General features: G+C 30.8%; 1 long non-coding RNA gene across 1 annotated transcript; it reads right to left on the bottom strand.

The window, feature by feature from the left end:
• Positions 1–4,717: 4,717 nt before the first annotated feature.
• LOC111513153 (uncharacterized) lies at positions 4,718–5,900 on the bottom strand. The gene is made up of 2 exons (XR_002723173.2): positions 5,072–5,900; positions 4,718–5,013 (listed from the first exon to the last, which is right to left on the bottom strand). It is a non-coding gene; the product is annotated as an uncharacterized lncRNA (long non-coding RNA).
• Between the last annotated feature and the right edge of the window lie 1,023 nt (positions 5,901–6,923).

Below are 6,923 nucleotides of genomic sequence, written 5' to 3'. Positions count from 1 at the left end.
GATGAATGAACGAGAAACACCTACGAGACTATCTGAGGTATCTTGCATAAATGTCTCTCGAATATAACCCAATATCCAGCGTGATATTAGCCGGAAAAGTAGTTTTCTGGCAGGCATTTACCAGAACCGAGTGTGTAGGTAGTTGGGAGAGATGAATATTTCGAAATTTTATTTCTAATCATTTATTTTCTTATACATTATAATTTGTTAGCACATTTTGGAATGAATCAGAAGATTTGTTACTGTTTCAGGATCCATTCCATTAAATGCCATCCAAATGTAATTTCAGGTATTTTAGATTATATAGCGGAAAAAGTTTTTGGTATTTTGCCATATGCCTGAATTAAAATTATAGGGCTATAGTAAGGCGTCCTACAGCGTGAAATCAATTTGAGTGTTTTTTATTTTTATTGTGTAACTTATGTCTGAGTATATTAAAGTAGTTATATTTTCAATACGAAAGAACTCCTTTTCGAGCCCCAAAGAATAATTCAATTACATTCGAAATGTTGGCAAGAAAACTGTTTTTTAAAGAAAAATTGAGCCTTTTACCCAACTAACCCTTAGTTAATTAATAAAAATGAACTATTCATCAACGGAGGGCAAATGAACGCCGTGATGTAGTTTTCAACATTTATCTGCATTATTTTATCAAAATTTTCATTGTTAACATGTAAATTTTTTTTAACTAGCTCTTTGAAATATTTGGGTTGTAGTATTTTCAATATCTTCAACCTCTCATTCACATATTTTTTATTTTTAGTTATCACATATTTAAGAAATGATGACACCTGCAATATTCAAAACCATTTTTTGTTAGGACACATAAGAAATTGGCTCTGACTAGGCTGTAGTACTTGTCGCATTAACACTTATTATGTTCGCTGTTCTCAAACCACCCTTCTTTCAAAGATATCCCAACTCCTCTTTGCATAATTCAAATGAATTCATTTTATCTGAATGTTAATGAAGAAAGAACCACGAGAACTGACGACACGCCTCTCAGCGCCCTCTCGCGGCAAGAGTTTTCGTTGTCGAAGATGATGACAAGATTTGCTAGATATAATTAGTTTTATATTTTGATAATAGAGCAAACTGGTCTCTGAGACGTCAAGATAAGAACTAATTAAATATTTGACGCCATTTTTGTAGGCAAAATTAATAAAAAAGTTATTAAATAGCACATTTATTCATGAGAAAATTATGTTGGATTTAAATAGTAACTTATTGGGGTGAACTAGAAGTTTGCTTTTCTTCACTTGTATAAATTATACCTATAATAATAATGATAATAGTAAATATGTTAAGGTTTTGAATAAATAGAAAAAAAGCAGAGTTCGATTAATGCAATTTTCTTGTAGTCAACGGAAAGTTATATGCATTTTTTAATTTTTTCAAAAAGATTACTGACTGAATGTCATCGAAAAGTCAAAATGGCATGTTGCATTAAATTCTTGGCAAAATTTCATCCGTCCAAGAATGACTTATTTGATCTCTTTTATCATTCATTGTAGCACATTTAACTGTATGCTGAAGAAGTATTTATCAAGAGAAGCAGTTGATTTTGATAATCTTTGGTCAATTAGTGTTCAGGTAAGTCTTACATTGTACACATGATTTTTGTTTGGGTCAAGAATATATTTAATAAAATCTATTTTTTTTTATTTGATCTTGCTGAAGTCATCTATTGGTAATAATCAATCAGTGTTCTTTTTCTGTTCCTTTTTTGAAACTGTCTTCTTCCAAAGATTGGTTGACATTTTTTTGGTATTTTTTGAAAATATTCAGTGAAAGCACTATTACTAGATGAGTTTGGGGGTTTTCTAAATTTTTTTGTACTGTGATGAGTTGAATTTGTAATTATATTTCATTTGGAGATAATGCAATATATTTGAAAGTTGACTGTATTTAAAGTAACTTTTATATCTGATACATTTTTTGAGTGGATTTCTATTGCTAGCCAATACTTGCAATTGAGAAATGATAATGAAATAATACTAATTCAAAAATTGATCATAAAAATCATTTTATGCAGTTTTTAAAGGATTTTTCGAAATGTGTAATTCCTATCAAGAAAAATATTCATGATTCTTTAGGAAAGTAATGTGAAGGTTCAGGTTTTATATACTAAACAATTCTGTGCTTTCAAATTGCATTTAATGTGTATATAAATATTTACTATTTTAATTGCAGTTTTAGTTTTGTTGTTTCTGTAGAAGATAAAGTAATTTGAGGCAAATCTCCGATCTTCATAGAAAAAACTATACATACATATGGTATGGTACATAATGGTAAAGAAATAAAAAGAAAATTAGATGGCTATTTGACAATTTGAAAAATATTGAGAGACAATTATGGACGGTTCTCAACATCAATTTGTCAGAAACAGAAAAGCTGATTGTTGTGTACAGAGGGTGGAAAAAATAATCAAAAATTTAAATACAATTTTCAGTTGATCCGAGAGTTCTTGAAAATTGTCTTCTTTCAAATCAACAAAAACTATCCTATATGGTAAATGAAATGAGAATTTTTTTCTTTTACTTTTGCTTCTTGTACCTAGACCATTTTCAATGCGTATATTGTTGGAAATACAACAATATACTCAGGAATTCGTATCAAACATAAGTTTTTATGATATACCTTATATGTGGAAACATGCCTGTAAATATATTACAAATGTTGACAAGATCACTCTAGAGATTACTGTATATTTTGAATTGTGTTTATTATTTACGCACACTCTCATATATAGGTGACATCTCATACGTAAAAGTAGATTATATTTTATCTATATATTTTGTTATTTGAATTTATGGATCATTTGAAATAAAGCAGATCAAATTGTATTCCTGTTTAATAAAGGATACAAACTGTACTTGCTGTTTCTTTTATATCTTATAATCAACAGTACATAAAGAAGGAATGAATTGGAAAGAACCAAAGTGAATAATTTAGGCCCCAGCATGGAAATTTTTTTTCTCCACAGATTCAAGAAAATTTCCCGGGGAAAATCTGGTTTACCTTTTAATGCTTTCAAAGAGAGAAACTATAAAAGAAAACATAAATTATCAGTAGAAATTGTTAAGAAAAATGTGTAGATCTTACTCCGATATAAGTAATTTTGTGAACAATATAGAAATTACGTTTTCATTCTGTTTGTACAAGAAACTTTCGTAATAGCATAGTACAAAGTTTATACTATGTTAATGGATATTGAAACGAACATCCTTTATGAGAAACGCTACACAACACAATAAATCAAATATACAAAAATTCACTTACAAGTGGAAAATTTTCCGCTTCATAGGTATCATCTATAAAATTTATAGAATTACTAGTGAAATAGCAATTAATTGGTTGACCGTGTTGGTTGATGCATGTTAAAAGGTAAGACCTCGTTAGTCCTTAGCTCGTAGAAGTTTCTCAACTTTTCAGAGTTGTCGTTCGTATGGGGGCGACAGCTGATTAACGGAAAAACAGATTTTTTTAAATAGTGTGAATTATTGAATCATTTTGAATATATTATTTAAAAACATTCGTTTCACTAGAAACATTAGTTGAATAAAAATCATTTTGCTTGTGAATTAGTGTCAAAAAAACTGTTGAAAATAAGTTTAGGATCGAATTCAACTTTATTTCACTTCTCGCCTCCTTTGCCTGTTGGCAATGCTTATATATCCCAATGAAGTCTTCGGGAAGTAGATAGGAATATTCTGGATTCCAAAACGATCGAGAAGCATAAGTAGAGTTGTGTTGAGCGCAGTGCTGCCAACCTCGAAGATCTGCAGGACCGTACTTACCGAGAGAAATTACCGTATTTTGAATCAAATTACTGTACACATAGAAAATGTATATATTAGCGACTTTAATTTAATTTTTAAATAAGTAGTACTTTCGAACTATAATACTTTTGAAATGAAAGAAAAACAAGAAGTCATTTATTTAGTTTAAATAAAAAAAAAGAACATCAATAATATAGCAAAAGAATACATATGGAGTACATAATAAAATGAAAATGAAGAAAAAAATATATTATAAAAAAATATTCGAAATATGTAACTGTCTAGTCGTCTATTGAAAATTCATCTTCAGTTAAATGAAGCTCTTCTATTTTTTTGGGGTACATATTGGTTTTTGTCATACGTGAGACCATATCTTTGGTTGGGGAAAAGTCTATGCAACTTCCTCCTTCCTTCATGCATTGCCTTGTAAGAAGGCAACCATTCAGCGTACTGACAATTAACGAATTCCTGGTTTTCCTTTTAATTAAATTAACTTTGCTAAACTGTCTTTCGAATGCTGCGTTAGAATGAGGAAACGATAATATATATAATACAAAACGCGACAGATTTATAAAAGTTGAAGTGCCTGCCTCATCTTTATATATTTAAACAGTTTTACCCAAAAAATGTCAATTTCGTCGTTCATCTCGTCGGTGTATCCTTGAGGAAAATTGTAGCTTGGAAATATCCTCCATTCATCATCTATTAGTTGTGCAGTATCGGGTTTGAAAAGTCGAGGCATTTGGTTCAATACCTCCACCAAAGATGGATAATTTTCTCGAATCTGATGGGAAATGGCATTTTCTGGAGAAAAAATATGTAACTTTGACAATATTAGGATTATCAAAGTCATATATTTTTTTTATATTTCAGTGCAAAGCACGCTGTAAAATTGTTGACAGCGGCTGTAAAAGTGCTGCAATGAATCAGGTCTCTGAGAAATTTCAGGCTTTTTTATTTCATTAAAAATCTCTACTCCGAGATACATTTGATTTGTTGGTAAAAAGAAAGTTTGGTTTGCCGGATCAATTACTTATAGTCGGGTCGTATTTACATATTGTCGCTGCATGTAACAAAGTAGAAATTCCCTATACAAATTTCTAAAAACTGTATCTATTTTAGAAATTACTACTTTTTCTGATATAGTACGTCTTCCTTTATATGGATTTTCAGGTACAGAATGAATCCAAGATTTATATTCAGGCAATTCAATCCATGACTTTTTAAATTGCTAAAACAATAAAAAAAATTAAATACTACTTGTTACATTTTTAAACATCAATTTTTACCTGAGCTCTATGTTTCCCCTTAATTCTTTTTGGTTCAGTGCACTCACTTTTAAATTAAAACAATTTATCGATTCAGTCGCACGCCCTACTTTCGTAAAATGCTGTCTAATTCGAATGAATTCGAGCTCGCGATCTATTAATATTTTTTTCTCCGGGGATTCACTTATTTTCAATTCGGGGATTTACCGATTTATGGATTTTATTTGAAAATCCGCGAATTTCTACTAAACCTAAGGCATCTAACGGTATGGCATGAAACTTTCAACAGGTCACTATGATGGCTCTTTCAACCTACAGGAATCTCTTCGCCTACAGGTGCTTATAGGTTCAGCAACCATAGCTAGAAATATAGATTGCTACAAATTATCGAATACTTACGATGCCTACTACTGCTGAAGCATTTCATAATATTCAATAATTCGCTGATGATATCTTTATTCTATGAATGATTATATAACAACTGTTTTAAATTTGATAAATTGGGAACTATATAGATACTTCTTATAGATGCATATAGGATACGCTACCTTAATGCTGAATATCATCATTATCCTGCCCAGTTGATACTAGAAACGAGTATCATAAAAAAATAATTTTGGAAGCTAATAAAATATTTTTTCAGTGTTGTCACACTGAAAACGTTTCCACAAGTCACTCACTAAATAACTAGTAAACCCTTTTGTTTGGAGCTTTTGCGATCTTTCATATTCTTTAAAATATATATTCTTGTTCTGTGCTACGACTCAAATCAGGAACAAATTTTAAATTCTCATTGCATCTTGACACAGAACACCAATAGATCATGTGGTCTGTGGCCATAAACTACTTTCGATTGTACGTAATGACGTTATATATATGACCCAAAAGTAATAGATCGATTACAATGGATCCTATTATCAACTGGCGAACTACCCCGCAACCGCTATGTCCCTGCATTTTAAATCTGTAATATCTTCGAAAATATTCATTCAAATTACATGCTGTTAGGGACCATATTGATCTATATTAAATGCACAATGTATTTAAGGTACTTAATTGGATAAGCATCAATGTTGTATTGCTTGAAATCGCTTCGTAAATAAACCATTATTTACCGAGGATGAAAATGTTTATGGTGGGTTATCCCTAAAAGTCGGTTCTTTTTTTGTAGACCTTTTCAAGATGTACAAAACTGGACTACATTATTTTGATCTATCTCGTAGGGTTCAGCCAGCGTTTGCAATGTAAGCGCACAAATGTGTTTATTTACGATATCACATTAGAAAACTCTAAAATTATCAATGTTTCCCTGCTATATTATGCATGTTATATACATATATAAACCTTCCTCGTGAATCACTCTATTTGAAAAACCCGTATCAAAATCCGTTGCATAGTTTTAAAGATCTAAGGTGTTTTTTGACGTTTAATCGTATTCAAGCGTGTATTCAAAAACGATTCGTAGTGACGTCATTAATTATAAGATTAGCCAGATTGGAATGATTCAATTTATGGCAGGTGTAAAATTCAATAATGAAAACAAACTCTTCAATTTTCTCTAACCTCAATGAGAATCGGGATTTTTGCATACAATAATTTCCCAGCTTCATTTTTTACATCCTTACAACGTATTTCATCAAAAGTTATCAGCACTTTATAAAAAATTATAACGTTCAAAATAATACAGAAACTGACATTTGACGTAATGTTACGTAACGTCAAATTCGGCACGAACCAAGGAGCATTCACAATCATCCTTATCAACTTACTTTGCAATCTCTCCACAATGGAGATATCAGACGAAGCCGCTTGTCCCCAGACGCCTGAAGCATACATGATGAAATGCTTGAACATCCTGTTGTAGATGGTAATT

Source organism: Leptinotarsa decemlineata, unplaced genomic scaffold (assembly GCF_025532065.1).
Source record: "Leptinotarsa decemlineata unplaced genomic scaffold, Ldec_3_MD MMD2_tig00026328_RagTag_RagTag, whole genome shotgun sequence".
In the NCBI taxonomy this organism is placed as follows: Eukaryota; Metazoa; Arthropoda; class Insecta; order Coleoptera; family Chrysomelidae; genus Leptinotarsa; species Leptinotarsa decemlineata.
The sequence above is the reverse complement of the archived record's forward strand: the minus strand, read 5'-3'. Positions and strand labels throughout refer to the sequence as shown.